Genomic DNA, 9,722 nt, shown 5'->3' on the forward strand with positions numbered 1-9,722 from the left:
GGGAATTTAGGATAACGTCTGCCCCAGGATTATGGCTAGGCTTCAGTGGCAATGTGTGTCCATGTATTTCTGCTTGGTCCTTCTGGTTCCTGTCTTCCTGAGAGGCCAGCATGGTCATCTGTGCTTTAAGGAGGAAACTTAGGCTAGACGGGTTAGATAGAGGCCTAAAAGCATGGCAGGGAGATAGCAAGTGATGGAGTTGAGATTTATAACTTTTTCTCTGTGTTACATCAAGATCATCATCTTGTGTGTGTTTGTGTGTACATGATCTATATGTGGAAATGTATGCTATGCCATGTGTACAGTGGTCAGAGGACAACTTTGTGGGGTCAGTTCTCTCCTTCCACCTTTGTGTAGGATCCCGGGATGGAACTTGGGTTGCACCTTTACCCTCTGAGCCCATCTCCCTGGCTCTGACTTCAGACCCTTGGTGGTTATCTGATCCATAGTCTTTGCCACATGATGCTCACTGGGTACCTTCTAATGTGCCTGCCCAGCACAGGTGAGAATGGCAGTCCCAATCTGATGCTGTCTCCTGGGCAACACAGCGATCAACAATCACTTCTAGTTGTGGTTGAATGCCTTCGAGAGACATTAGTGGTGATGACTGCTTCAGATTGCCTTTCTAAAGCAGCTTCACTGACCTCAGACCTAAAGTGTGAGCAGAGCAGGCCATATGGAAACTGGTGTGTCCAGTTGGTGGGTTTTAGGGCAGAGAAAGAGCTCGGCTGTCTCCAAGACTGGGAAAGTCAATGTGAGGGCTTAAGTATGAAGTGCCCTAAAGGTTCATGTGTTGAAGGCTTGACCTCAAATGCTAACACAGTTATTGGGCGATTATATAGGAAGGCTTGAAGAAGGCTCTGACCTCCTCCTTGGATTAATCTATTGACCTCATAGGCCAATGGGCATCAGGAGGTGAAGCCTCGTTAAAGGAAGTGCGTCGCTGGGGCTGTGTCTTTGAAGGCTGTGTCTTATCCCCGACTCCCCTCACCCTCTGCATCTAGGCCACCAGGAGGTGAACAGCTGTGCTCTGTGATGCCCTTCCCTATGCCATGCTGCTCACCGCAGGCTCCAAGGCAATGGAGTCTACCAACAAGAGACAGACACTATGAGCCAAAACAAACCCGTTCCCCTTTAACTTATTCCTCTCAGATATTTGCCACAGCAGCAACAGCAACAACAAGCTGACTGAGAGAGTCAATATGGCTGTAGGAGGGCACAGTTTGAGATGGGGTGGGGTGGGGTGGGCATCAGTGGGACAGGCAGAGACATTTTCGGAAGCCTTGGATCTGGGACAGTTCGCAGTGACCAGAGACAATGATTCTAGTGGTATCCTTGTTCTTACCTCCTCTGGGGAACGTAATGGTACCTCTCTCTTGCTACATTTCCTCAGGACTCTCCCCTGACCCTGAGGTGAGAGTTTTTAGTGTAGAACACTACATCAGGTCAGGAAGGGTTTGTCAACTCTACTGCTTTTAGCCATTGGTGGATTCTATATTTAAACCTCGTGAAACTTTCTGCCCATTGGCTGCCCTAATTCTTCCTTATTTCTAGCTAGAAACAGGCTTGGTTCATCCTGGCCTTCCCGGCATCCACCTACAAGCCTCAGCTTTCAGGAAGGTTTCATAGAGCAGGGTAAGCCACCAGCCTCACATGACCTTTACTCTTGCCCTCACCTATTCTTTGGCTGCAAGCCCAGGGCAGAGGGGACTATGTGTGCCTTCACCCTCATTGCTCCCCTAGCACTGGCCGGGTGTATTGAGGGTTGATCAACTTGTCCCCTGAGCTCACAGCCCTGCTCCCTGGAGTCACGTCAGATGTGTCCTCTGAGCCATGTTCCTTCTCCATCTGGACTAAACCCATGAGTGCCAGCCAGTGACCATCCAACTTTGTCCATAGCATACACTCAGCAAGACCAGAGTCCACTGGGCATTTAGGGACAGGCCCCATGTTTACGGAATCCCTTGAAAATCCGCGTGACCACAACTGACCCCACACCTACTTTTCAGCTGAATTTTGGGCACAGATACAGGCAAATCAGATACCAAATCTGCACCCTTCTCCCAAAGGACCAACAAGGGTCACACACAGCAGTAACTCAGTTTAAAATGATGTCGCTGCTTGAAGGCCTGAGGGAGGGAACAGTCACTGGGCATGGAAAGCCATCAGAAGCCTTTCTATGTGAATGTCTTTTGCAGAACAATCCCTGCCTAGGAAATCATTCTAATGGAACAACGTGAATGAGCGAAGAAGAATTCAGGAAGAAGTCTCCAAAGCGCTGCCCAGTACAGTCAGCATTCCCAACAGCAGGGGATTGACCAACTATGGAAATCCAGACACTACCCTCCTGCTTATAGAGAATTATGCAGTTATAGTCATGGGCTTAGGTCCACAGCATGCTGTGCACCTGCTAGGAGCCCCCAGCAGCAAGTGGCAGGTATTCTTCTCTGTGAGGGATGGTTTGATGGCACAGGGAATCTGAAGGCAAGTTGGAGAACCAAGGAGGAGGAGAAGCCCAGTGTTACCAGACCAAAAGAACGCTTAAAATCCAGGGCTTTCCAGGACATCTTCTCCATCAGCTGTGTTTGCCTCTCTGTGCATGCTAGCCCCCTTTCCTTATGGCAGACCACAGTGTCCATCAAGGCTGGAGACAGCCAAGAGCATCTACCAGAAGCTCTCTCTAATAATGCAGACTCCACAAGTTCTAAGTGAGAAACACACTGACCACCTCAGGTTGAATACTGACCTGTGAGTGGAGAAGTCACGAGCTATGATTGGCCCAGTGTGAGTCAAGACTCTCCTCTGTACCAATCAACTAAGACCAGGGGGTGGGGCTGCTTTTACCTAATATGGGAGATCCTACATTAAACCAAGAAGGGGAAGGACAGTCTCTAGGAAGGTGACTTGGGAGATCCTCATGATTCTTCTGTTCCAAGGGCTCTCAGAGCTCCCTCTTCTGTAAAGAGGTGAGTATGGAGGGAGATGCTTAACAGGAGCATCTGAAATGGTGTCCTAAAATATTGAGTGCTTTTCCTGAGTGAGATGCTCAGCTGGTGAATGCTTTGCTGTGCAAGGCTGGTGACCTGAGTCAGATCCTTGGAATCCACAGTGGAAGGAAAGACCGGATTCAAGACTGTCCTAGGACCTCTACAGATGCACCCTCCAATAATAAATAAAACAAAGAGACTGTGACTGTTATTTTCTCCACAGTGAACATCAATTATTTGGGAGACTAAATACTTGGAGTGTTATGTGGGAGCACCCTCTCAGACAGCGACCTGCAGGTGGAGTCTTGTGACAGCCTGTCTTCAGGCAGCCATTTAACCAACAAGTGGATATTCATAGGGGCCAAGTAAGTAACAGGAGGCACCATGCACTGGAGACATAAGGAACAGCAAAGCCAGGCTCTTCCCTTTAGAGACTCATGACGTGGTGGAGATGGAGCACACAGGCAGCCATGTTAGAAGACACTCATAGCATACTGGACAGTGGTGACACATGCCTTTAATCCTAGTGTAGCAAGTTTTCTTTTGGACCACCAACCAGGCCCCAAATCATGACATGGAGACTTATTATTAGTTATGGATGCTTGGCCTTATCTCATGCTTGAACCACTAGCTCTTATGACTTAATTTAACCTGTTTCTCTTCATCTGTGTTTTGCCTCAGGACTTTTTACCTTTCTTTCATTCTGTGTGTCCTACTTTTTTGGCTTCTTCCATGTCTAACTGACTGAGGACTGCCTGGCTGCCTGGTCCCTGGAATTTCCCTCCCTTCTCCTTTGTTCTCTCTCCTGAGCCTAGATTCCTCTTCTTATTCTCTCTGCCCACAGCCCCGCCTATCCCTCCTCTGCCTAACTATTGGCCATTCAGCTTTTAATTAAACCAATCAAGTGCCTTAGGCAGGCAAAGCAACTCATCTTTACATTAGCAAACAAATGCAATATAAACAAACAAAACACGGTTTTGCATAGTTAAAATAATATTCTGCAACATAAATAAATGTAAAACATCTTTACACAAAGTAATGTTCCACAATATTTGCCCCTTTTGTCCGAATAAGAAGAAAGGTTTTAACTTTAACATAGTAAGACTATGTATAATAAGAACAATTGTCAACAAAGAATTACATTTACAAGCTGGTTGGTTGTGGCACACACCTTTAATTCCAGCATTCAGGAGGCAGAGGTAAGCAGAGCTCCATGAGTTCAAGGCCAGCCTGGTCTACAAGAGCTAGTTCCAGGATAGCTAGGACTGTTACACAGAGAAACCCGTCTCAAAAAACAAACAAACAAACAAAAATAAAAACAAAAACAAACCAGAAAACAACAACAACAATGAATTACGTTTACAATATCCAGTCCATTTGTATTGGGCAAGTTCAGAGAAAATACTCCGTTATTTATTAAACAAAAATTCTATTCTACAATATCTCAGCACATGGTAGGCAGAAGCAGGCTGATTTTTGTGAGTTCAAGTCCAGCCTGGTCTACAGAGTGAATTCCAGGACAGCAGGGCTGTTACACAGAGAAGCCCTGTCTTGAAAAATAGAAAATAAACTCAAAAGCGGAGTGTGAGCACTTTACCAGGAAAATACAGATCAAAGAATAACATTCTCCATTTAAGGGGATCTGGCAAGATGGTGTTAAGATGTTGGGTTTTCAATTGGGCCACGAACTTTGAATGTGCACCTTACTCAGTAGGAGAGACAGTGCATGCAAAGGAGAAGAGGGCTCCCCAGGAGGACTTGGAGTTGACAGGTCGTTAGTATGCAGCAAAGCATGATGGGACATGTAACAAGATTCCACTCATTGACCGTTTGGTGAGCATCTGCTATGTGTTAAGCTAAGGACTGGCTTAGGGTAGGGAAGCATTGCCATTTAAATCCTAAGGGCCTTGAATTCTGTTCTATCTGTTTTCCAATAAAGCTGAGATTAAAATGTAGGTTTATTGCTGGGTGTGGTGGTACATGCCTATAATTTCAGCACTTGTGGGGTGGAGGCCAGAGGATCAGAAGCTCAAGGTCCTCAACTATATGAGTTTGAGACCAGCCTACATGAAGTCCATCTCAAAAAACAAAAGAAAAAAAATAAAAGAAAACCTAAAACAAAATAAAACAAAACCCAAACAATTAAAATGTGAGTTTCTTTTAGAAGAGGTCACTGTCTTCCTCATGTACAGTTCTGCAGGGCCTACAGCTCACACATGTGTGTATTTAAAGAGGAGGCAGGAGACAGCGAGTGTCTCAACACCTTACTTCCTGGGTTCACAACTGTGGTTTGAATGTGCAATGTCTCCTATAGGCTGACGTGCTTGGTTCTCAGCTGTGGTGCTTGGTTGTATAACCTTTCAGAGGAGGAGCCTAGCCAGAGGAAGTGGGTCACTGGAGGAGGCCCTTGAGAGGTTTTGTTTTCAAATCTGTCTGTCCCTGTATTCTACATTCGTGTACTTACCATCAGAGACCAGAAGAGGACATCAAATACCTGGACAGGTGGTTGTGAGTTACTGTGGGTGCTGGGAACAGAACTCAGGTCCTCTGGAAAAGCAGCAAATTCTCTTAAGTGCCAAAAGTCAGCTCTTGAGAGTCTGGGCCTCGAGTCTTTATAACCTGGTCCCATTTCCTGTCAGCTCCGTTTTCTGGCTGCAAGCACAATATGACCAGCCATCTCTTCCTGTTGCCGTGCCTTTTCCGCTATGATGGTCTGTATCTTTCATAAATGTTGGGAGCTGTAAACCCCCAGATCCTGAATTTCTTGTAAACAATGAGTTATGCTTGCAGCTGCTCTGAGCACGAGACCCTCAGGAGTTCCTGATAGCAGGAGAGTGGTTTCTGGTGGGCTTGGCTGGGGCGTGGCTATCAGTTAAGGATTGCTATATAAGCTGCCTCTGGCTACAATAAAGGCGGCATTCTTGGGGAATTCCTATTTCAAGGATGACTCGTGTCTCTGTCTGTGTGTCTTTGTGTGTTGCCCGGCTGGCGAATGGTCCTGTAGTGCAGACTCAGCACCACAGGAGTAGTACTGTATTGTCACGTAGTAGTACGGACACCACACATAATCTGTGGTTCAAAACAAACCTTGGTATTGGTTTGAACAAGACATGTTCCCCATAGGTTTGGGTATTTGAACCTAGTTGGTGTCGATGTTTGGGAAGGTTCTAAAATCTTGAGGAGGCACAGGCTTGCTGGAGGAAGTACATCAGTGGGGGTGAGTTTTGAGAATGTGTAGCCTTGGCCCACTTCTAGTTCAGTCTTCCTGCTTCCTGTGTTTGCACTGAGATGTGAGCTCTCAGCTTCTTGCTCCTGCCTCCCTGCCTGCAGCGTGCTGCCCTGCCTCCCTGCCACTCCTCTCCCTCTGGAATTTTAAGAATTCTAAGCCAAAATGACCCTTCTATAGTTGCTCTTAGTCGTGGCATTTTGTTATAACAGCAAAAAGTAACTAATACAGTTCCCTTTCCTGTTGTTGTGACCAAACAGCCCGACAAAACCAATTTATGAGAGAAAGAGTTTATCTGAGCTCACAGTTCCTGGCTGTATAGTCTGGCGGAAGGGACCGGAAGAAGCAAGTCAGGTCCATAGTTAGGAGCGTAGAGTAAATGAATGCATACCTATGCTCACATTCACCTTTTTAAATATAGCCCATGACCCAAACTAAGGGACTAGTGTTGCTTCCCAGTTTTAAACTAACCCATTGCACAGTAATCAGCACAATCAAGAGCATTTCTCACAGATATACAGGCTGGCCTGATCGAGACAAGTTTTCATTGAGCCTTTCTCCCCTGGTAAATCTAGATTGTGTCATGTTGATAATTAAAACACCCTTCCTCTTGTGCATTAGGAGCTATTTGGTCACAACAAGAACAGTAGTTTAATATAGAAAATTAGTACCAGGAAGGGGTTATTGCTGTGATAAATCTGACCATATGGTACTTAGGTCTTTGGAATTGGTTTGCCAGAGGAATGTGAAAGAATTTGGAACTGTAGGCTAGAAAAGATCTGGAAGACTTAATTGGCCATTCTGGTGGAAGTTTGGAAGACCGGAATAGGGAGAGAAATATGGACACTGAAGACCTGATTCATGAGATTTCAGAGAGGAACAAGGATTATATCAAGAATTGAGCTAGAGTTATTCCCACTGTATTCTGGGAAAGAATATGGCTACATTCTGCCTCTCTACTGAGAACTGGAATGAGGCTGAATTAAAAGGTAAGAAATTGACTTTTCCTGTCTTGGCATCTAGGTGACCAGTGTGAACATCAGGGACCATACTCTGATGCAATCTCACAGACCTGGACTACCACAACCCTATGAACTTCAACTACAAAGATGAAACAGAATTTAGAAACTGTATTGTTTGGCTTGAAAAACTGGAAAATCAAACAGATGGAAGATAGGAGTAATGAGAAAGAGCCATAACAGTGACTGCCAAGTTCTCTGAAAACTGTCCTTCAAGATTCGGGATCTGCAGTGAGTTGACTGGCTGCTTAGGTTAGCTGTGAAACTTGAATATGGAGACCATACTGAAAAATACAAAGGCTTAGCACACGATAATACAAACAATATTGACACAGAGCTAAACATGCAGAGTCATTGATCAACCTGGTCGTAAATAATCCTGATTTTAAGTGGGTGTAATGACTCTAGCTAACAGGGTCAGATTAATTACCTGAGGATGCTTAAGGAAATTTGCATTTTCGTTCAGGGGTGTCTAACACAGAATGTAATGGCCAATGCACTCCAACAAAAGAAGACTTACCTGTTGTTTTAGACAAACACATTCTTGGTTTTAATGCAGGAGCTGCCACGGGGGAACCTTGGAAGGTGTCACCTGAATAAGACAATGGGAACTGCGTACACCAGCAAATGTTTGGAAATCCCATGTCACATATTCACGGGAGGGATCCCAGAAGATGGACTAAGTTCTGGAAGTTGACCAGCGTTGCTTTATTTCTTAAATAAAGTTTGGGAACACAGGCGGCGAAAAAGGAAGGCACTAATTTGTTTGGCGGAGGAACAAGATACGAGAGCACGCAGACTGGCATTGTCACCGCTCTCCGCTCTTATCCATGCACACAACAGAAAGAACAACAAATGGGGTAGAAAGTTATGAAAGATGCGCAATTTAGCAGGAGAACGAGAGATTTTAAAGTTCCAAACAAGTTTGGTTCAGATTTAAAAGCAACTCTACTTGCTGAGGAGGTTTTGCAATGTCAGGGATAAAGCTCTCACTCCGCACTGGGGCAGTAGGAACGCTGCCTCGAGGGCGCAACTTTACAAGTTCATTTGAGAGGAGAGACTCAATTATCCCTGAAGGGGTCCTTGATCAAAATGCAGCTGTTAAGGAAAGTATTTTAGATTCTATCTCCAAAGGTAAACAAAAGCCACTAAGGTGTAGGCCCAAGGGAACACGGGTACATCTCCATCCAGCAGCAGAACTTGGCGACACTGTCTACAGGGTACTACTGCTTTTGTTGGTACGAAAGATGGAAAAGTAAGTGGGCCATGGACCAGGGAGCTGTCAAAGCCAGGCGATGTGTGGCAAGGCCGGAGTCTCTGCCAGGAGGCTCCATTGTATGAAACTGTGAAGGTAAAAAGTTGCAACTCCAGCATGTTGGAGATGCCAAGACTATGGAGCATCAGCCGAGGAAAGCAAGCTGCAGGCATGGAGTGTCTGTTGCTGGTGGTAGAGCTGGAGGGAGAGGACTTAGGTAACCCTTTGGAGCCCAGATGATTCCATCACAAGTCCTGGCTGCTGGACATGGAGCCGAATGATTTAGTATTGTTGCTGTAGGGTTGTGGTCTTGCTTTTCACCTGAGTTTTCCTTTTGCTCTTCATTTTCAGAATGGGAATGATACTCCTATGCTATATAATGAACGTATGTAACTTGCCGTTTGATTTTACAGGGGCTTACAGTTGATTGGTTTGAATCTCAGAAGAGACTTTGGGTTCTTGAACAATGTTCGGACACTATAGGAACTTTTGAAATTAGAGATGCATTATGAGATGGCCACGAGTCTATGGAAGCCAGGAGTGGAATGCTGTGGTTTGAACGCAAAACGCCCCACATAGATGTGGGCTGGCAGATGGTGGCACTGACTTGGACAGTTGTGGAACCTTTTGGAGGTGGCGCCTTGGTGGATGAAGTGGTTCACTGAGGGGTGAACCTGAGGTTTTATAACAAAGCTCCAATTCATGTTTACTCTCTGCTTCCTGAATATGGACACAATATGGCTAGCTGTCTTACTCCTGCCTTCATGTCCCCCCACCACTATGGGCTGCATCCTTTATTGTTATTAATTACTGTGTGCATATGTGTGGGCATGTGGACATGAGTGCATATGGCCATGGAAGCCAGACATGTGGAATATTTCTATGCTCTGTGTGAATATATGTCGCTGGGATGGGTTTAATAAAGAAGATGACTGACCAATAGCTGAACAGAATAAGGTTGTGGGGGGAGAGCCAAACAAGAGAATGCTGGCAAGAAGAAGGGGTGGAGTCAGGGGAGTCACGAGAAGCAAGATGGGTCTGCTGTACTGAAAAAAGTACCAAGGCACATGACAAAGCACAGATTAGAAATACGGGTTAATTTACATATAAGAGTTAGCTAGTAATAAGCCTGAGCTATTGGCTGAGCACTTGTAATTAATATTAAGCCTCCTTGAGAATTGGCAGGCAGAGAAGGAAAGGCATCCGATGAGATCCCCTGGAGCTGGAGATACAGA

At 45.5% G+C, this 9,722-nt stretch overlaps 1 pseudogene; it reads left to right on the plus strand.

The window, feature by feature from the left end:
• Positions 1-7,279: 7,279 nt before the first annotated feature.
• LOC125390269 (tRNA-splicing ligase complex subunit RTRAF pseudogene) lies at positions 7,280-9,409 on the plus strand (annotated as a pseudogene).
• The last annotated feature ends 313 nt before the right edge of the window (positions 9,410-9,722 follow it).

The sequence above is a fragment of the Myodes glareolus genome, chromosome 13 (assembly GCF_982192425.1).
Source record: "Myodes glareolus chromosome 13, mMyoGla1.1, whole genome shotgun sequence".
NCBI classification, from domain to species: Eukaryota; Metazoa; Chordata; class Mammalia; order Rodentia; family Cricetidae; genus Myodes; species Myodes glareolus.